General features: G+C 39.8%; 1 long non-coding RNA gene and 1 other non-coding gene across 2 annotated transcripts; both read left to right on the top strand.

Moving 5' to 3' along the window:
• Positions 1-2,893: 2,893 nt before the first annotated feature.
• On the top strand, positions 2,894-5,158 carry LOC143848504 (uncharacterized). The gene is made up of 2 exons (XR_013235398.1): positions 2,894-3,073; positions 3,706-5,158. It is a non-coding gene; the product is annotated as an uncharacterized LOC143848504 (long non-coding RNA).
• Positions 5,159-10,403: 5,245 nt separating this feature from the next.
• On the top strand, positions 10,404-10,476 carry TRNAR-CCG (transfer RNA arginine (anticodon CCG)). The gene has a single exon. It is a non-coding gene; the product is annotated as a tRNA-Arg (tRNA).
• Positions 10,477-23,064: the final 12,588 nt, after the last annotated feature.

The raw sequence follows: 23,064 nt of genomic DNA, 5'->3' as shown, positions 1-23,064 counted from the left end.
ACACATACGTGTAGCTAACTTAGCTACACCGACGGCTTAAAATACAGTGGGCCCCACATTGTTTGGGTGATGCTAATCATTCATTTGATGGGCCCTCACATAGATAGGGTGTGCCCAAAAAATCAACCTCATAGGATCATCCCAACCCTACGATTTGTGGAGGCAAAAATGGACGTGTAAAAACCTTCACAAATCTGTCCATTTTTGCCTCCACAGTTTGAAGGGTTGAGATCATCCAATGGAGCTGATTTTTTGGACACACCCTATCAATGTGAGGTTCTATCAAATGAATGGTTTGGATCACCCAAATAATGTGGGCCCACTGTATTTTAAGCCGTCGGTGTAGCTAAGTTAGCTACACGTATGTGTAGCTTCACTTAACTCATGGGTCCCACAATTTCTATGAGGATCCAAACCATTCATTTGCAAGGGCCTATCATAGATAGGGTGTGTACCAAAAATCAGCTCCATTGAATCATCCTAACCCCTCCAAAAGTGGAGGGCAAAAATGGACAAATTTGTGGTCTGTCCATTTTGACCTCCACAAATGGATGGGTTAGGATGATCCTATGGAGCTGATTTTTTGTACACACCCTATCTATGTAAGGCCCTTTCTAGTGAATGCTTTAGATCATCCTAACAATGTGGGCCTCAATGGTTTTTGAGCTCAAGCTCACGAATATGTTCCAACGCTCAAGCTCACAATCTTTTTCCTCTATATATATATTAAATCTTTAACAAGCCTTAACGAGCCGGGCCAGCCGGCTCGGCTCCTTAAGGATTCGAGCTGAGCTCGAGCGAGCTTCCGAGCCCGAGCCCAAACTGACACCCCTACGTAGGAAGTAGGGGTGCTACTTGGGTCGGGTTCAACTTGAGAAAAAAAGTTGGGTCGGGTTCAAGTTTGGGTTGAGGGCTTGGGTAACCCGACCCGAGTGATACCCAGCATTTTTTATCAATTTTATTTTAGTAAGCTTAAAAAGTCGGGTTGAGTTGGAACTCAGGTCGGGTCAGGTTCGGGTTGGCCTCGACCCGCCCCGAGTTGCACCCCTATGATTTTTTTGGGTTATTTTTTTTTCCTTGTATTTTTTGGTTTTGCCCTAGGTGAACTCAACTCAACCAGAACTGACTTTGTGTTGTGTGTATTTTCTTATGTTGTATGTGGGGTTAGTTAGTGCATATTAGTGGGTATGTGTTTTAGTGTAACGGCCATTAGTTGTGGCTATTGTGTTTAGCGTAGTGGGAGTTAGTTGCTTATGATGTGTCTTGTTAGTGGGTAAGTGTGCTTGTGATATGACACTCCCTTTTGCGTGTATTTATGTAGTAGCAATTCAATGGAAAAAAGAGAGAAGAATTTTACAGCACAAAGGAGACTTTGTTCTAGGAAAGTCATGGTTCCTCTCGAATCGGGCCGTTAGGAGGTCCGGTCACCTCGAATCAACCTCTCTCCCCCTCATTTCTATTTTCTATTTTGTTTATTTGTGTTACGGCCAATTAGGCACGTAACAAAATTGGTATTAGAGCGGTAGATCCAACGCCATGGCTACGCCGTCAGAGATTTTGGAATCCCTATGCGATGATTTTCAGCAAATCAAAGTGTTTTTTTTTAAATGATGGAAGAACACCGGTGATTTGCGGAAAGCTTGGAAAAAATCAGCAAAGAGATCAAAGAAATCCGTAAAGACAGAGAAAAGTTAAATCTTGAAAGTGTTGATGTTCATGTGAAGAAAAATGCGAGAATTGATAGCGACAAGAATAGTTTTGTTATTTTGAAGTGGCTTCATGAAAAATCTCTTATTTCGTCCCAACTTTGATCACAATGGATTTTGGAAGCGATGTTTGACTGATCGCGACCATTAAGATTTGGGACCCTGGTGGAATAAGTTTTTCTCCAATAATTCAACCTTGAGGACAAGGTCGTTTGTAAGGTTGAAGGAATGTTATGTGTATTTTCTTATGTTGTATGTGGGGTTAGTTAGTGCATGGTAGTGGGTATGTGTTTTAGTGTAATGGCCATTAGTTGTGAATAATGTGTTTAGGGTAGTGGGAATTAGTTACTTATGATGTGTCTTGTTAGTGGGTAAGTGCGCTTGTGATATGGCACTCCCTCTTGCTTATATTTATGTAGTAGCAATTCAATGTAAAAGAGAGAGAAGAATTTTAGAGTACAGAGGAGACTTTGTTCTAGGAGAGTCATGGTTCCTCTCGAATTGAGTCGTTAGGAGGTCCGGTTGACTTGAAATCAACCTCTCTCCCCCTCATTTATATTTTCTATTTTGTTTATTTGTGTTACGGCCAATTAGGCACGTAACATTTTGGTACGATGGGTTGGGTTAGGGTTGAGAGATTTAGATGTGGGTTGGGTTAGGGTTGACCATCCTCAACCCGAGGCTCGGGTTGGGTTGGGTTGGGTTGGGGTTGAGGGAATGCTAACTCATGTTGGGTGAGGGTTGCCCTCTAATCCTATTTTTAATTTGTGAGAACGGTTTCTACACACAAGTGTAGATAAGTTGTGTGTAATCTACACACTAGCTTAAAATACAGTGGAGGGGATATTGTTTGGGTGATCCAAACCATTCATTTGATTGGAACTCACATAGATAGGGTGCCCACAAAAAAATCAGCTCAATAGGATCATCCCAACCCTATGATTTGTGGAGGTAAAATGGACGTGTATAAACCTTCACAAATCTGTCTATTTTTTGCCTCCACGGTTCGAAGGGTTAGGATGATGCTATGGAGCTGATTTTTTGTGGACACCCTATCTATGTGAGGGTCAATCAAATGAATGGTTTGGATCACGCAAACAATGTGGGCCTCCACTGTATTTTAAGCTAGTGTTTAGATAACTTATCTATACTAAACCGTTTTCTCTTTTAATTTATCGTGTAAAACAACGAAATACTTTGGCTTCCTGATATAAATTCGGGGACTGAGAATCTCAACCCCTCTATAAATAAACCCTAGGTATGAATGAGGCATCGAGTTTCTACGCAGAACAAATTGCGCGATCGACCGGAAAACTTGAATTTTTTATCAGATCGAAGATCGGGTTTTTGTTTCAGAAGCGCCACGGGTATGTGATTTTTCTTCTTTTTTCACGAATATTGCTCTTCTTTTAACGGATCTCTTGTAGGTTTTTAATAACTATAATACCTCTGTGATTACAAAAATGAATCTTCAATAACCACGCCCGTGATCCGTCCTTTTGATTTACCAGAAGGTTATTTTTGTCCTTTTTATTTTTCTCATAGACCATGTGATAGGGTTTTAGCTCGAATCTGAATTTGGTGATGAAAATACCCAATATTCTGTCTCAAATCAATCTGTAAAAATCTAGGATTTTCTCGTCTTTTCTCAGAGATGTTTAGGTTTTTTTCTTCTTCGTCTGGCTTTCTTTTTCTCTGTACCTTGAAAATGGGATGAAGACAAAACCTACCTGTCTTGATGTTTGTCTCGATTTTACACTGACGAAAATACCCTCATAATCGATTGCGATCTATTTCGTATACTAGAATAAATTGATAAAAAAGAGAGGAATTCTACAAACAAGAAAAATGTAGTTATCATTCCCATTTTGCATTGATTTTTTACGTACAGGTCAAATTGATTAAGGTGGGATACCTAATTTTAGTGGCAATATTAGCCCCTTAAAATTTTGCTCATCCTTTAGTCGTAAAATTGTTAATTTTAAGTCATTGTTTGAAGTTGAACAGTCCTAACCAGTGTTTAAAAACGTGGATGTGATGCGGAATGCGGCCAAGAAAAATCCTTGTTGACTCGGCGCGGATGCGGCCAAGAACGTGGTTGACGAGTTTGACGCGGACATAACTTGGGAGAGTCGAAGGAGTTTATTGACTCTGTAGGACAAAATGCGGAATGCGGATGTGGTGCAACGCGGAACGCGGCCCAGGCAAAAAGGAGTCGACTCGGGGGAGTTCCTTGTCGAGTCAAGGAGTTTTTAAACACTGGTCCTAACCGTCCCATATGTGACATTTGGCCTCTTGAATGTGAACTATGAGAATTGAAATGAGTCGTGGGATGAAATAAATCTACAGATGTTGGATGGATAGAGGAAATAGAGCTACAAGAGATTGGTTTTATTTAGGTATCTGTTTTACATGATAACACTTATGAGTATGTCTTCTAATAGTCTAATACTCCCACAAAAGAGAATGTCCTTTAGTAGATGATGAGTTTGTCTTGTACAAACTTGAAGCGTGGTCCAATGAGATGCTTTGTTACCGAAAGTCCAGGTCCTTGTGTGCTACTTTCTAACTACCAAGTAGAAGTCAACTTCAAAATGCATGTTCTTGAGTCTTGACATGAAAAACCATATTGTTAGAGAGATTAGTTGCACTTAAATTATCACACCATGGCGGAGGAGAACTCAAGTAGATGCCAAGCTCTCACAACAAGGATTGCATCCTAGTCAGTTTGACTACTGCATTTGTAAGCCCTCTCTATTAAAAATGCAGTGCAAGAACATGACACTTTGAGCTTCATGAGATGAGGTTGAGACTAAGGTAAATGTGGTAACCTCTTGTGGTTTGTTGATAATCCGGGCATTGGCAAATAATTAATGAGTAGAACTTGTTGAACGACTCGAGGTCATGCGTGACCCAACTGAGGATGCCAGATTTTTGCTGAGACATGTTCTCTTATGAAGGCATTTACTTTACTAACATTATTTGTGTTGTGACACCTTCATCAATTCTATAAGGACCAATTCTACTCTGTCTTAGCAGAAGGGCTTTCTATGATTGTCCTTTGCAAAGAACTTAGTAGGGTGAAACTCAAAATAGACGTAATTATCTTTTGTGACGTGAGCGACAAAAAGTAGATTTTTTGGCAATGGAGGACTCATTGAAAATATTGTTGAGTTAAAGAGAATGATAATACAAATTTTGAGGATCTAGTATGACTGTATGAGAGATGCTCAAACCTGTATACTTTTGAAGGGGGCATTCTTGCCTTGATAGACATGTTCGGAGCAATGATAGCACTGCAATGTGGTGTGGACAATGTTGTTTCAAACTTGGTAATTCTGGCATGAAGGATTACTTGTAGGCATGGTTTTAAATTTCGGCCGAAATTTCGGATTTTGGTGGGGACCGAAACCGAAATTTCCCGAAATTCCGAATTTCAGTCCGAGATTTCGGAAATTTCAAGAAAATGCCACTTTAAAAAAAAAAAAAAATGTTACCAAATTTCGGCCGAAATTAGTACCAAACCGAAATTTAAAACCTTGCTTGTAGGAACTGTACCATGTTTTGGGTATGATGAAGATCTGAAGCCTCGACCTTGTCCACAGCTCTGTGCACTGTTGTTGTTACGAGGTGGGTTTCTGGACTGGTTGGTGTGTTTAGATTCGGTTTTTGGTTACCTGATAATGGTGGTCCATCAACCACAACAAAACTTTGTTGCTCAAACAGAAGCTCTTGACTCAAGAGCAGACCATATAGATCCTTGTTGGATGGAGGATCAGGGCATGGCATAATCAAAGTGACAAATGAATCAAACTCATGTCCTAATCCCCGAGTAGGTAAAGGAGGAAATTTGAGTTGAAGATGGGTTTGGCCTCAGCAACTAAGGTATTAGTAATACTCTTAGCCTTTTTAACATAATTTGTCGTGGAGAGTGCCATTCTTTAGATTTCGAAGTTGAAAATGTAATTGCAGAATTCAGGCTTGATGGTGAGAGGAGAAACGTTACTCAAAGATGGACCCAGATGGCTTTGGAACTGTTAAGCATGATTACGTGGGCATGGGCGCTCTCAGACGGAGAGAGGAAATCAACCAACTAAGCCAACACTTGGTTGTCTTGATTCCCTGGAATGAAATGACTGATTGTCAGGTCAGGATGAACCTAAAAATGGAACTCACTCGGACACGGAAAAGAAGAATCCAAGAAGTCTATAGGCACATAGTATAGGGAGGAACTGCAATTTCCAGAGCAGGTAATTGTCTGTCAACTTTAAAAGAGAAAATGTTGGAGGTTTGACAATAGTAGTTTTGATGGGTAGAAATGCAGCACTTGGATCCGTAGTGCTTTTGGATTGAGATGTAGAAAGGGCATCCTTTGTAGTAGGGGGTGGCGTAGTGGGTGATGAAGCCATTGGAGCTGAGGTATGAAAGAGAAGAAAAAGAAAAGTGGAAAATGAGAAATAAGAAGTCTTTTTTTTTTTTAGACATAACTTTTTTTGATGAAACAAAAACAAAAAAAGCTACATATATGGGGACAAGATGTCCCACCATTTACAATATAGCCACACCATACCAAACTACAGAGCTATATGGATTCAGCTCAAAAATTACTCTCCATGCAGAAATACTTCCCTAGAAGGCCAGCCACTTCCGTATCTGCTCCTTTACTCGGAGGTTGGACCGATACCTGAGATGATTGTCATTCCTTCCCCGTCGACGCCTTCTTTTGCAAGCTTATCCGCATCCTCGTTTGCTGACCGACGCATATATTGAAACTTTGGTTTAATAGACGCCACTAGATCTCGGATTTCTGAGATAGTATCCACTAGGGTCCAAGGTCCCACCGCTTTTACCCTCTGATAAATGTGTGGACTTGGCAAACGGGTGGGCCGGTCTGCGTTTCACCCACCCGTACGGGTCCGGGTCATACGGGTCGGGTAAAAAATGGCCCGGAATTTTACAGGTCACTGCTTGGTGGACCCGGACCCCACTCGCACGGGCCGAGTTGACCTGCGGGTCACCTGTTTTTTTTAAAGAAGACTGGTTGTTTTTTTTTTAAAAAAAAACCCTCTTTGGCACGTATTTTCAGAATGAAAAAAAAACTATTAAAAAAAACCCATGTCAAGATTGGTCCGTATTGGCATGAAATGACCACTGACAGAATGACAACAATAAAAGTACCATCACAATGCTTTTATTGACAGGTCTTTTTATTATCACGTCAAAACTGGTCCCACATCAACATGTACTTTTATTATCAAAACTGGGATTTTAGTGATGTGACGAAAATACCCTAACAGATTTCATGTATTTTTGTCATATCCTCTCCCCCAAAAAGAATTCCGCATTTTAATGTGCACCCACGGGTCCACTCGACCCGGATCAGTTTTGATGGGCCGGGTGGACCTGCTGGTCAAATTGAAACGGGTCACTACTTTGGGACCTGGACTCGGAAATTACGAGTGGGTCGGGTAGACCTGCGGGTCCGGGTCACTTCTTGTCAGGTCTAAATATGTGAGAATTGAAAAGAGTTGTAGGAAATCTTTCACACTCCTTCGATGATCAATGATGAGAGGATGCATTCATTTTAGAATAAATTCATAGAGTTTGTTATTAGATAAATAGAGGAGATAGAGTTAGGTTTAACCATTTTACAAGTTCTTTTATAGTGAACAAATGCGAGTGTGGCAAAAAAAACTAGTGGGGCCCATATTATTTGGTGATAGACTTGGCAAGAATTGACTCGGACTTGTGGGTCGACCCGGCCCACCCGTAATTTCCGAGTCCGGGTCCCAAAGTAGTGATCCGTTTCAATTTGACCCGTGGGTCCACTCGGCCCATCAAAACTGGTTCACGCCCGGTGGACCCGCTGGTGCCTATTAAAAAGCGGAATTCTTTTTGGGGAAGAGGATGTGATGAAAATATTGAAATCTGTGAGTGTATTTTCGTCACATCACTAAAATCCCAGTTTTGATAATAAAAGCACCTGTCGATGTGGAGCCAATTTTGATGTGAAAATAAAAGCACCTGTTAATAAAAGCACTGTGAGGGTACTTTTATTGTTGTCATTATGTTAATGGTTATTTCATGCAATATGGACCAGTTTTGAAGTGGGTTTCTTTTAATGATTTTTTTTTCATTCCGAAAATACGTGCCAAAGAGGTTTTTTTTTTAAAAAAAAAACAACCAATATTCTTAAAAAAAAACGGGTGACCTGCAGGTCAACCCGGTTCATGCGGGTGGGGTCCGGGTCCACCAAGTTAGTGACCCGTAAAATTCCGGGTCATTTTTTACCCGGCCCGTATGACTCAGACCCGTACGGGTCGGGTGAAACCCGGCCAAGCCCGCCTGTTTCCTAGGTCTATCTGGTGATCTAAACCATTCTATGAAGAAGAGTTTTAGGGCACATATTAGAAACCTCCTTGATTTGGAGGTTGTTGATTAGGAGCATCGTCTAAAGAAGAGTTTTAGGGCACATCCTATCTAAGTCGGGACACAACTTATGAATGGTTTAGAAGTGTCATCGGCAAAAAATTGAAAATTTCCTCAGTGGCATAATATTGATCATTCCTTTTTTGTTGAGAATATATGTAACACAGAATGTTCTCAAGTCACAAAAAAGGAGTTAAATACGAAGACAGAAAAGGATCTCCAAAGATTAAGATTCTACTCTTAAGATGATTCATCATCCTTGATTCAGATTTGAATTATAATGATGATAATCCAAATCATCTGTGAAATTTGAGACAGTATATCCATTTTGGTATGCTTGTACAAGAGGGCTACTCATCCAAAGGCAGCAAACTTTGTATTGCCATATTTCTCACTGAGGCAAGCCTGTTATAGAGAATGACATGGAGTTGGCCTTGGAGGACATTTCGGCCATGTCAAGACTGGTTATAATCAAAGAAAATTTTTATTGGCCAAAATTGCGAAGGGATGTCATAAGACACGTGTAGTGGTGTGTAGAATGTCATACACAAGGTTGCTCTTAGAACATTGGTCTTTACATGCCTTTACTTGAGCCCGATGCTCCATATGGGGATGTTAGCATAGAATTTGTATTGGAACTTTCCTAGAACCAAGCGTGATAATGATTCTAATCTTGTGGGTGTTGATCATTTTTCTAAAATGATTCATTTTATGGTTTGTAGCAAGGCTATGGATGCTAGTTATGTGGCCGAACTATATTTCGGGAGATTGTGAAGTTACATGGTATTTTTTAAGACCATTAACATCCGATTGGCCATTTTGGCGTACTCTGATGCGGAAGGTGGGCGCTATGTTGTAATTTGGTGGTGCTCACCATCTACAGACGGACGAGCAGACTGAAGATGCCAATTTGTCTTTTAAAAACCCGTTAAGATTGTTAGGAGGTTAAAATATATGAAATTGGGGTGGTGCTTTTGCTCAAGCTGAATTCGCCTACAATAGGTCAACAGATCGATTGATCGATGTGAGTCCATTTGAGGCGATGCACGGTCAAAATCCAAGCTATTTGTTGGATTTGGTTCCTTCTATCGTTTAATTGGAGATGCTAATGACTTGGTTGAGTATGTCATAAAGTTGCATGAGCGGCTTCAAAATTAATTAGAAAATTGCAGCCAAACATATAAAGAATTTGAGAATTGGCCGATAAGAACAAGTTGCAAGACAAAGTTGATGGACCGTCTTGGGTTTTAAAGCATATGGGTGAGAATGCTTACATATTGATCTACTAGACGATAAGGGAGTTTTTGCAACTTTTAATATAGCTGATGTCCTAGTATATCGTGGGGATGGTGGAGATTGATCGTTTAGGCCTTAAGAACAAGTCCTTTTCAACCAAGGGAGTCTGATGCAGGCACACATCCTTTGGTTATATGGACAATGCTAAGATGAACGCTAGAATTAAGAGGATGATAGGAAACCCAACTTATTTGAGAGCCTATATTTCCTAACTGTTGCTCTCTAGAGATTCTAGGAGTTTTTTTTACTATTTAAAAAGTCTATTTTATTAATTTACTTTCATGTTTGCTTTTCAAAAAAAAAGAAGAAAGTATATTCTCTCTATGAGATTTTATATGGTGTAAGCCCATAGTCCCTTATTTTTCCGAAAGTACTGTACGGAACACACTATAGGAGGATGATCTGAACCGTCCTATGGAAATGATTTTTAGGGCACAACCTATTGACTTTGTGTTCCATCACTTGGACTCTTTAGATCATCCTATGATGTGGTCGGTACTGTACTTTCTGAAAAATACGGAACTATAAGGGCTTACACCATATAAAATCTCAAACGAAGAAATTATATGGTGCAAGGCCTTACAACAATAAGGCCCTGGTACGGTGGTAGTACCCACCTTGATATTTGATCCAACAGCAGTTCCTCAAAAAGTGAGCTGCCGTTGGATCAAATATCAAGGCTGGTACCTCTACCGTATTGTAATGGCGGAATTCGGGAGACGAGAAACGTTTCTCGAAAAAGCTAGTAACAGTCAATCACACTAGTGTTTAGTACTTTAGTAGAGTGAGGAGTGCCATTATCAAGACAAGCTAGTGATTACCAATAGTGTCTCTATACATATGAAATATGTCATTTCCCTCTGGAAAATGACCTAATTTGTACGAAAACGACAAACGAAAGTGATTGTAATTTTCGCGCCTCGGTTGATGTTGTCATCAAGTAGAATGGCCCAACTGAAAAAGCGGCAAGCAGATCGCATAGCGGAGTGGATATCGCGTTAGACTCCGAATCTAAAGGTCGTGGGTTCGAATCCCACTGCGATCGTTTCTCTCTTAGTTTTATTTTTTTTCATGAAACTATCCTTCACATTTTTCTCAATTAATCAAGGTTACTGATATTGGCACTAGGATGTTTTAATATTTCCACAGACTCAGCTTGTCTTTTCTGTTTTAATTGCCTTTTGAGAGCTTTTTGGCAACTGTAATAACCTTTGATGGATGTTTAAACAAATAAAAGATGAGAAATTAGTGCAATTATTAAAATATGGTAGTGCCAATATCAGTCTTAATCATTATTGAGAAGGGCTACGTTGACCAGAGAAATCAAGGAAATTGATATCGTCCCATTGCCACAAAACGTGTCCGAAAATAAAAGTGATGGTGATAATGACCAAATTACCCTTCCCCTGCTGTTTAACAGAAAAAATTTACTACCATGTTTTTTATAAGTGCGCTAACTCACATTGTCTGTTATTATTTAAACAGCTGTCAAAAGGGTATTACCGTTCCCAAAAACTTCTCTAAAGCCAATCAAAGAAGAAAATATAAGCTGCATTGGTATTAGGGGTGGACATAGTTCGGGTCCAACCCGAGGAACCGAACTGGACCGGCCACTTTGGTTCAGTTCAGTTTGGTTCCAGATTTAAATGGTTCGGTTCCGGTTTTGGAATCTTGGAACCATGGGAATTTCGTTCGGTTCTGGGTTTAGGATCCTAGAACCGAGTGGGATCAACCCCCTCTCTTAACGTTTTGCTTTGCATTTTAATCGTAAGTTCCTAACGTATTTCGTTGCCTTTTAAAAACGAATAAAATACATATCGGAATGTGGAAACCCTAGTTTTCTATTCTCCCCCGCCCCCCCACTCTTCCCGTCTCCGACTCTCCAACCTCGCAAGCTCCTCCTCCTCTCTGTATTGGGTTTCTTCTTCTTCTTCTTCTTCTTCTGATTTCATGTTTCATCTCTATTTTTTTATTGATTTCATCATTTTACTTTTTTTGCTTGATCAAACATCTATTGAATTGAGGGCTCTTCCTTTTCTTTCTGTATATGTGAACATTCATATGCTCCTCTTTTTTTTTAATCAAATGGATTCCTTTTCTATTCATATGCTCTTCCTTTTCTTTCTGTATACAGTAGCTGGAACCTTCTCAAGTAAAGGTGGGTAAACCCATAACCGAACCGAACCAACTGATCAAGTTCGGGTTCTGGTTCAGTTCGGTTCCAAATGATAAATGATTCAGTTTTGGTTCCAATTCCTGGGAACCGATAGCAAGTGGTTTGGTTCTAGGTATACCACAGAACCGAACCAAGTCCACCCCTAGTTGGTATAATTATCAAAACATGGTAATGCCAATATCAGTAGCATATCTATATTATATACAACGGAAATTTTTGGGTGGCCCTTGACGCCTAGTATTTTCTAGAATGTAGTGGGGTCCACTTCTTAGGATGATCCTAACTGTTCATTTGATGAGCCATGACATAAATAGGTTGCACCCCATAAATCATCCCCATAGGATGTTCCTATTATAGATCAGAGGGTTTGGATCATAAATGATATGTCGAGGTGGCTGTTTTCTCATGCAAAAGTGGGCTGCGAAATGGCTTTCCGAGATATTGCAATGCAAAACCCTAGATTTATAAATGTTAATTTCTTTATCTCTAGTAAATTTAGTACCTTACATATAGGGGTGGAAAAATTGGCCGAACTGAATTGAAACCGAGCCAAAACCGAACCGAAAATTCAGTTTCTAGCCAAAGCGATGCAAATTTCGGTTCGGTTTCGGTTTCGGTTTGGTAGAATCAAACTGATGATTGGTACGGTTTGGGGGTTTGGTTCGGTTTTGGTTCAGTTTGGTTCGGTTTGGACATTTCTATATTTGGTTCGGTTTCGGTTTGGAGTGTAAGCATGTTCGGTTCTGTTTGGGGGTCAAACTGAACCGAAACTGAACCGTTGCCTCCCCTACTTGCACATGTAAATTTATTCTTAGCTATGAAATAGATTATAGATTTAAATTACCCTATAGCACTTGCGTACCATACATTTCTAGCCTTAACTATTTTGACTTTATCGATACTCCTGTTCTATATATATTCCCCAAAATCGACCCCACTTGCACCCCTATTGCCTACATTGTAGGAACTCTTATTGAAGTGATGACATGGTTCGAATACCCGATTGGGAACGCATGTGGGCATGTATTGAGCGCAGGTTTTGCAGTTTACTTTGATTGAACAAACGAAATCTTGCAAGAAATTACAGGAACTTTGCCTTGAAATATCTGTTGCAATGATCTTCCTTAAGAATCTTACACATGTTTTCGCTAGAAAGATGGGTGGAATGCTCTCTTTGACCATTAGGGTTTTGTTACGTGCCTAATTGGCCGTAACACAAAAACAAAAAGAAAACATAAAAGAGGGGGAGAGAGGTTGATTCGAGGCAACCGAACCTCCTAGTGGTTCAAATTGAGAGGAACCATGACTCTCCTACGAAGTTTGCTTTGCTGCTGCTTCTCCTCTTTTCATTGAATAGCTACTACATAAATACAAGCAAGAGGGAGTGCCACATCACAAGCACACTTACCCACTGACAAGACACATCACAAGGTGCAAAAAGACACAATTCTAAGATAATTTTTTCATTCATACCTTAAAAATAAAGAGATTACATACTTGTAGAATTAGCATTTCTACTATTTAGGAAACAATCCAAACTTCCCAAATCCTAAAGAATACTTAGGAAACAAGATAATAATAAAAAGAAACTAATATTAAGGGGAATATCCTAGCTATAGCAAGAAATAAGGAAATCTACTACTAAGGAAATCAAGAAGATCTTCAATCTTGGGTATGTAGCATTCCCTTCCTCTTAAGAGTCCTTGTCCTCAAGGACTAAGATCCTTCTACTTTTATTATTTCGCCTTCCTCGTTTTCAAATCCAAATCCTTCTAATATCGCCAACTGTCCTCGACATTGATGGAGTGAGCTATACGTCTCATTGCAATTATAGCATAACCCTTTCTTGCGCCGCTCGATCATTTTGGTAGGTGCTAATTTTTTTGCTGGTAATGGTCCTTCCTTCATGAGGGCAACCACCGTAGAAGTAGACGTCGATGGATTTGGTAGTGGGGGGCGCGAGTATCGACCACTAGCTAGAGATAATTCCTCATGTTACAAGGCTAGTTGGGATGCATGCTTGAGAGTAATCGGTTGAAACATTTTAACGCCGGCCCGAATATCGTCACGAAGGCCCGAAATAAAACATTCGATTAAGAATGATTCGGGTAATCGTACGGTTCGGTTGACCAATCGCTCAATCTCCGACTGATATTCCCGAACAGATACCGTTTGTTCTAATTTTGATAGTGCCCCTCCTGGATCGTCGCTTCCAGGCGGCCCAAACTGAGCACATAAAGCATGCTTGAATTGTGACCATGCCATTACACCCATGGTCTTCTCCATCCAACAAAACCATGGTATTGCATCCCCAGTAAGGTGGATCGATGCCAAATCTACCATACGCTCATCGGGTATTTTATTTAACATTTGAAATTGTTCAGCACTAAAAACCCACCCGGCTGGATCGGATCCGTCAAATCTAGGAAATTCTAGACGGAGGGTACGGAGATGTGTCTGCACATCTTCAAGATTTCCTTGATTTACTTGTGGTGCAACGGGGGCATCATCCAATTCGTCATGAACCTTTGATGCGACTAAACTTTGGCATGTTGCATCTAAGGCCGTCAATTTCTTTAGAATATCTTCAAGAATACGTCTGTGCGCTTCATAGCCTTCCTTAAGAGATCGAATATCTGCCTCCATCCGCTGGTTTCGGGTAGCATGACTTTCATTAGCCTTGCAACTCCTCTCACACACCATAGCATATACGTATCATTCCTTCCCCCTTACAATCAACCTAGTCCTCAAGGTCGAATTAATAAATAAAATACTTTAACCTGCTGGGGTCCCAAATTGTAATGGCCACGATCTTTTGAACTCTCAACTTCATGATTACTCGATAGCTATGAGACCTATCATAGTTATTGTGGGGATTTGCATTTTAGGTTACTAAGTATGTGGTTTAGCGTCATGGTTCCTCTCAATTTGAGCCATTAGGAGGTCCAATTGCCACGAATCAACCTCTTTCCCTCTCTTATTCTATTTTCCGTTTGTTTATTTCCGTTACAGCCGATTAGGCACGTAACAAGTGGTATCAGAGCCGTCGATCTTGCGCCATGGCTGCGTCTTCGGAGTTCTGGGAATCGATACGTGAAGATTTGCAAGAGATTAAAGCACTGGCTTTGAAAATGATGGAAGAACATCGACGATTTGCGGAAAGCTTGAAAAAAATCAGAATGGAGATCAAGGAAATGCGCAAAGAAGATAAACAGTTGAAACTTGAAGAAGTTGATGTTCGTGTAGAGAAAACTGCGAGAATTGATGCCAAAAAAGATGAAAAGTCATATTTCTTTTCGAGCTTTATCACGACGGATTTGGAAAGTGGAGTTCCCAAGACCGCAACCGTTATTTTTTAAGATGGAAGTCCAATTTTAATTATGCTGCTCAACAAAATCATTTCCATTATGATTTGGGACCCTGGTGGAATAACATATTTTATCCAACAAATCAACCTCGAGGATAAGGTTGTTTCTAAGGGGGGAGGAATGTTATGTGCATGTTAGTGGTGTTAGTTGTGTGTGTGTAGTTACTAAGTAGTGCTATGTAATGTGGGTAGTGGTGTGTGGTTATTAAGTAGTGGTGTTGATGTCATGTGAGTAGTAGTAGTCGGTTAGGGTGGTTTTGTTAGTAGTGGTTGCATTATGCATGTGCCAAGTGACATATATTTATATTTAAAATGTTATCATCTGATGAAATGGAGGAGAAGAAAAGAATTCTACAGCAAAGGAAACTTTGTAGGAGAGTCATGATTCCTCTCAATTTGAGCCATTAGGAGGTCCGGTTGCCTCGAATCAAACCTCTTTCCCTCTCTTTTCCTATTTTCCGTTTGTTTATTTCTGTTACGGCTGATTTGGCACGTAACAGGCTTGCATTAATGAAATATATACGTGGTGTATAAGCTATTTTACATATCATAATACGAGATTTTATATGGTGTGTGGCCATATACTTTTCCTCGTTAAACAAGAACAGTAAAGAATGCATATGGGCTATTGTTCACATTCAAGGATCCTAAGGCCAATCAATTGGACGGTTTAGATCATTCAGAATTCAAAGGTGGGACCCATTATGCATTATGCTATATTAGCTGTAAGGTTGCAACTTGGGTTGGGTTTTAACTTTTAGCCAACCCGTATTGACCTGATCCGACAAAACCCTGGGTTTGTTTAAGAAATCATGGGTATGGAGTGGAATAACTTACTAGGTTGAAAAACCTGACCCAATTTCTGGTCAGTTCGGGTTTGAAGGAAACAACACTCATCACCCAAACTCGACCTGTCTCTTATTTCTTAAAATACTTGAATTTCTTAATTATCTAAGTATAACATGACATTATTTTCCTGTATATATTGATATAATTGTTTTCACTGGGGTGATCAGGTTTGTAATTTGCCCTTGATGACTTAAATTTAGATATCTTTTGTGTGAAAATTTGTTGATTTCTTCAATCTTTGAAATCAGTCACTATTCTAAGCTAAGCATTAAATATGCAAGAAACTATTCTCTGTAAGGTTGGATTTAACTCAACCCAACATGACGTGAGATAATTTCTAACGTAGGGTATGGTTTGAAAAAACTCAACCTGTCCCGACAGAGTTGCAACCCTAATTAGCTGTCTCACTGTACTACAATGCTGAAACATTTCTCCAAGGGTGACAGCCCCTATTTTCACAAAAGAATATGGAGCGTTCATATGCATCAAAAGGCAACATTAACTAAGACAATACATATGGGGGTTAGGTATATGTATGGGTGTCAATGGACCCATACGGTTCGATGGACCATCCGAATCCGAACTTTAACGGACAAGATCTAGAGACATTTTGGATCCCTTTCATAGGATATAAAATTATTTCTGCTTGAAAAAATCCAAAACCTAAGGGATTCGGGTACTTCAATGGGGCCCTGGCGCCTCCAGAATGTCATAGCAGAAATCCTTGATCTCATAAAGGTGCTGCAGCCTAGATTTGAGCACCAGAGAAGATCGGCGAACGAAGAGGCGGACGTTTTAGCCAAAGCAGGAGTGCTAAAGGAGGAAATCACGGTCTTCACATCTCTGTAATTTCCTCTTACAAATATAATTGGACTTTGTTCCACTTTTGTATAATGGCGGGGAAAACTTGTCCCAACCACTATTCAATAAAATGTCAACTTTCAAAACAAAAGAAAAAAACCTTTGGGATTCCAATTTTGTTATACTATTTTACAAAAAATATTCGCTAATTTTTATACCTGTAACTGTAACTCTGTAAGAACTATTTTAAGAGTATTTTAGTAAAAATAAGCAATGTGCTTTTTCCCAATGATTCCTATTTTCTGTATTTTATCGTTCTTTGATCTTAAAAAGTATGTTGTCTTATCTGGGAGAATCGAATAGAGTTATCACGATCATGGTGACAAAGGGCATTAGGTTGCCCTAAAAGGGCTTGCTCAATATGTTCAATTGCGACCTTATAATGCAATCACATTCTCTGGTCCAATTGCCACTCCTACTTCACGCGTTCTTTAACCCGCATCATTGACCCTAGGTCCCTAATCCATTGTGCTGCCGCTTTGGTTGCCCTCACCACTGCCGATGTAGCTCGCACTAGGTTTTGTTGCTGGCCCCTACCCTCTTCGGGAATTTTAATTGTGTGCAATGTAAGTATGACCTACTAGGACACTTCCATGTATGGTCTGGTGTAAAATGAATTGTGATCGAGACATGGTAGATATGATCAGAAAAACACTTCGAATCCGATCCCACCGATTAAGAGATTTGAATGGATTGTAATTTTGTAAATAAGACATACTCGACTCTGATCCGCTCTGTCACGTGAAGAAGCGAAGACAACATGATCTTTGCTATGAAGTAAATGCTTTAAACAGCTACATGTAAAATTGTAAAGGTTGTCATGTCTTTCATTGCTGCTGCCCTGCAGCAAGACAAAGGAAAAGATGCTTGTTTTTATGATGCCACGAGGCATTACATGGTGATCCGTAACGAGGTGGGTGATATGTGCTTCTGTTTATGCGTAGTTTTAATGTATGTAGTTTAGGGTTGTGGGGTTAGTTATTTGTGATGTGTCTTGTACGCACAAGTACATAACACTGGGGCCCACCATTAATGAGCGACTGGCCATGAGTCGAATTGATTAGAGAGTTTGCCGTTTTTAATTTTGGCCCTCCATTTATATAATTGCTCTAGATTTTTCATCAATTCATAGGACTTGGGGTGTAAACGAGCTCGTCTCGTTAAGCTCAAAAGCTCGGCTCGGTCAAGCTCGGCCAGCGGCTCGCCTGCCTTACCGAGCTCGGGTTATATTCACACCCCTCATCTTCCCTGGACAGCCCTACTAGTGTAATTTGACTACTTTTTTTACACTATGGGGGGGTGGTCCAAGTAACAAATGGGGTTCCAAAAATGAAGGGACATATTTTGCCTCCCCCTTTCACTCCTTGGACAACCCTTTTAGTGTATATATTAATATATAATATATATATTTAAATATATTAAATTCTTAATGAGCCGAGCCAAGCCTGGCCTAAATCGGGCTCGGCTCGAGCGAGCTTCCGAGCCCAAAATTGACACCCTAGCATAGGACCAATATCTCTTTTTTTATTTTCCCATTTTGCTACCCATTGGATGAGATCTACTCACAATTTTGTGTAATTTTTGGGTTAATTACTGCATTTTGTGGTCCCTACAATTGATGATGGGTCTATTGATCAGATGATCATAACCGTAGGGAAAAAAAATATGGGACCTACCAGTTTAATGGCCTGGATCTTGTTTACATTTTCACGTGTATGTATGATAATGATATGAGATTGACCCGAAAAACACTCACTAAATAAAACAAATACATAGGGCCTACATGTGCTTCTTGTCAGACAGAAATTGCACAGGAAAAGAAATTGAGCACAAGGTGCCCCCATCTTATCATCCTGCGCGGTTAAGAGGTTTGTGTTCCACTAACTGAAATCATAAGGCCAGCCTAATTGGTTTTAGAACACCTTGATTGGATGATCTAGGCTTTTGATCCATCGAGCCTAATGATGCTCTACAAGATCAACGGTGTTGATTTCACATACATGGGCCCTTGTGGGACCCAAAATAGATCATTTACCATTGATCCTGAGAGGCTGAGAGTGACTTCCTATCTAGTTTTCCTCTAATATATTTCTGGTAAAATAGAATGGGATATGATATTGACACCAAGCATAGGTTTATTTTATCCTCGGATTGGTTTGCTTTCATCCATCCACTATAAAATTTCCAAGCAAGATAGCCAATCCCATGAACAGCTGATGAGCTGATCTAACTATCCAAGGATTTATATCCCTACAGAGAACAGCCACATTGGGAATTATGATAGCCTTGAACAGCCAATTGCAGAACTGTACAGTGAAGAAAGAAGTGCATTTTCCAAGTCACAAAGGGAGTGAATCATTTCCCAATAAAAAAATATCAATATAAAATAGTTGCTCTATGACTTTCGGAGTTAATGGAAAAATGTCATCAATTTCAGACGCTTAAACAGACATTCAAACATGTGGGCCCCAGCAATGAATATGACGCACCATGAAATGCCAGTTGCCCTAATCTCACTGCCTAAACAGCATTTTTAAAGTCTAATAGTTAAAAATTCAATTTTTTGTAGAAACTTTCGTAGGCTCTGTTCACTTGCGTTCCCGTAAAGCAAATCCCTGGAAAACAACCTCTTTTTTGTTTGACAAGACCTTGACAAGACATAATTCTGGTGTTCACTTGCTTTCCTGAGAAAGTAACAAGCCTAGGTGGAAAATATCAAATAATGACATGGAAATTGCCAAAAATGATGTGGAAATGTCTCTTTTCTCACAAGTGTGGAAAACCAAATCCCACTATTTTGGTCGGATTTGCTTTCCCGAGAAAACTACTGAAAAAAAGGTGGACAAGCAATTTCTGGGGAAACCTTTTCCTTGACAGTTCCTGCGCACGTGAACAGGCGCGGGAAACCTTTTCCTACACAGTTTTCCTGGATTTCTTTTCCTAATGCCATGTCAGATTCTAGGGAAAACAAGTGAACAAAGCCTTATGGGTGATTTTTTTCATTGGCCACATTTTACTAGGGCTGCAACTCGAGCCGGGTTTTACCCGACCCGCATCGACCCGACCCGAAAATAGCCTGGGTTGGGTTCAGGTTTCATGGGTTTCAGGTCGAGCCTGGTTGAGCATTCAAAAGCCCGCATGAATCTCGGGTCAAGCCGGGTCTGAAGGGGCCCGACCCGACCCGACCCGAGTAACATAAGTTACAGTATGTACATTTTTTTTTATTGTTAGTTAAAAGTTAAAAGTGAAAACCCACGCACCCATTGTTATTGCGTGTGAGTGTAATTTTTGCTTCTATGAGTTGAGTTGATTCAGCATTGTTTGATTGTAATTACAACATTGTTTGATTACAGCATTGTTTGATTCAAGTGTAATGTGAGTGTAATTACATCATTGTTTGATTCAAGTGTAATGTGAGTGTAATTTCTACTTCTATGAGTTGAGTTGCCTTGCCAAACAAGAATTTTCCTTAAAAAATTGCGTCAATGTGATAAAACCCGAACCGACCCGAGATTTATCATGGGTAGGGCCGGGTTTGGGAATCGTGGGTTTTTCGAAAAAAACCCGACCCGACCCGATCCGACCCGAGATATTTCTCGGGTAGGGTTGGATTCTCCAAAACCCGACCCGCCCGACCCGAGTTGCAGCCCTACTTTTTACACACAATAAGACATTATGGGATATTATTCCATTTAGATACACACAAAGAAACCAATATATTTTTTTTGAAAAGGGCAACAGAATATATATATATATATATATATATATATATATATATATATATATATATATATATTAAAACAGAACCGAGACAAAGAAACCAATATATTATGCGTGGGAACATTTCTTTTTGCTACTGATATTTGCACCACTATATTTTAATTATGAAACAAACTCACCTTGTATTTTCCTTCTTAATTGGGTGCTGAGAGCTTTTTGGGAATTGTAATAGCTTTTGACAGCTACTTAAATAGTAAAAGACAAGGTGAGTTTGTGCCATTATCAAAACAAGGTAATGGGAATATCAGTAGCCTTTCTTTTTCAAAAGTTATTTTGTTTCCAAATCTCATTAAATTTAAGGCTATATTAATTTTATCATTTTATTTAATTAAGCATTATTAAGAAAAATTACTTAAAACCCCCATTGACAAAAGTTTGTCGACCAAAGTCCCCTCAATTATTTTTAGATTTTTAAAACCACCCTCTATTAACTTTTAATATATTTTCTATCTACTAAAGATAGAATAAATTATGGGAAGTGATATATCCGCCCCTTTTAATCACCAGGAACACCCTCTGGCAGTGTATCAATGACCAATGAGGGGCTGTTGTACTTATGCCAGAAGAATTCAATGCCCCTGATTGCCACAAACACTGACACAGGTTGTTCTTGGTGATCAAAAGGGGCGGATATATCATTTCCCTAAATTTTTGAACAAATAAGAATCTCTCTCTCTCGTGAAAAGCGTGGGAACCTACCAATTTTTTGTTGGGACCCACCAATGTTCAGGTGAATGACAACTAGTTTGGACATTGATACCATCAAGGGCATCACAAAATCAACTGTTCTCACCCTTTCCATGGGCAGAAACAGAACACGTTGAAGAGTAGCTAATCATCATTTTTCATTACTAGAGCTTGGGACCAACTAATTTGAAACTCTACATCACATTTGGTACCATTAAAAGAGTTTGTAATATTTTCACCAATGAGTCACCTACCCCATCTGTGTGTGAGAGAAAGGGAGATAGCTGTTATCATAGCCAGAATGCTTTTCTTTATCCTTGGATAGGCTGACTATTCTATGGTCTCATGAAGACGACCAGGATAGAATGTTGGGATTTTTTTCCCATTTGGGATACTTTTATCGTTGTTTTAGTCTATGACTCACAAAAAAAGGGGGGGGGGGAATGATATACTCACCCTCTTTTCTTCCCCGGGTCACCCCCTTGCACTGTAAAAGATCCATAATTCATAAATACACCAGGGACGGGTGGCCCTACACAAAAAACTTTTTAGAAAGTACATGTCCAAATTTAATACATTATACTAGCTGGTTCCCTTGATCTGGCAGGGCAAGACGAGTCAAAAAAAAATCCTTTGTCACCGTTCCCACCAGGCATACTTACAGAAGTCTTTGAATGATTAAAATATTCGCCCAAAACGGATACCCGTTTTCCTAGCAGTGTTCTAAAATTTGAAAAGTTCATATACTTTAAAAATGAGTGAGTCTAGATTCATCGGCCCTCTTGCAAAAAAGGGGGCAACGGGCGGCCCCATTGGTCAAATCCCATTTAAGATGGCACAAAAATTTATGATCATAAATGCCTTTAGGGTCTGTTTGGATACCTCATATTTTGTATTTAGATTTGAAATTGGGTTTTGAATACAAAATGAATAGATGCACCAGCTCATGTTGGGGGAGACGGAGAGGTAAAGAGTTACTTCCTAGTGGAGGGGAGAGGTTGGGGGGCAACGAGGGTGAAGGAAACTGGCAGATCTATGGATTTCTATTTACTTATTTCCACATCATATTTGGAAACTTGTTTTTTCACTGTCAGTCGTTGATTTGGAAATCCAAGGATTTGATCCGGATCCAAATCACAACGCAAAATGGGCTTCAAATATGAGAAATCCAATTCAAAATCTTCTTGGCATCCAAATGGGCCCTCAGTGGAATTAGACCAATAGTGGCTCCCTTTGCTCCCTTTTTAGCAAGGGTCCCTATGAATCTAGCATTCCTTAAATGCGATTTTTTCTGAATTAAACCCGAATTTTACTATTTAATGATCAATTTCTCATATATGAGTAGTATCTCGTGAGGAATTTAAAACTAATGAAAAAATATTATGCTAAAATTTGAACTCACATCCTAATCTAGACACGTGTATCTAATCTAGGGGTACAATTGGGTTGGGTTGGGTTGTGTCGGGTAGAGGCCAACCATAGCACTACCCAAGTTACCATTACCTCAACCCTAACCCAATCCAACCCGGGGCTCAGCCAGGTCAAGGAGGTTCAACCCTAATCCAAACCGCCTCTAAATCTCTCAAAACTAACCCAGCCTGACTAACACAATTTGACACATTTTTCTAGAGGTGCAACTCGGGTCGATTTTTGGGAATTTGGGTTAAACTTTTACCATAATCGGAACAGGTTCAAGGTGTTTCTAGCTAATTCTTTTTTAGCAAGACCTCAACCCGACCCGACCCCACCCAAGTCCCTTACAAATTTTCCAATCCGGCTAGTTTGGGTTGGGTTCGAATTGTCCTGATGCAAAAATAGAAGAATTACAAAAACGGCCCATAACTTTAAACCAATCCAAGAAAATGCATCCCAACTCAGATTAGGGTCGACATCCGCCCAAGTTGCATCACTTT

Source organism: Tasmannia lanceolata, unplaced genomic scaffold (assembly GCF_043159265.1).
Source record: "Tasmannia lanceolata isolate RefF3 unplaced genomic scaffold, GAP_Taslan_0.1 ptg000016l, whole genome shotgun sequence".
Lineage (NCBI taxonomy): Eukaryota > Viridiplantae > Streptophyta > Magnoliopsida > Canellales > Winteraceae > Tasmannia > Tasmannia lanceolata.
This window is presented reverse-complemented; position numbering and strand designations above follow the sequence as displayed.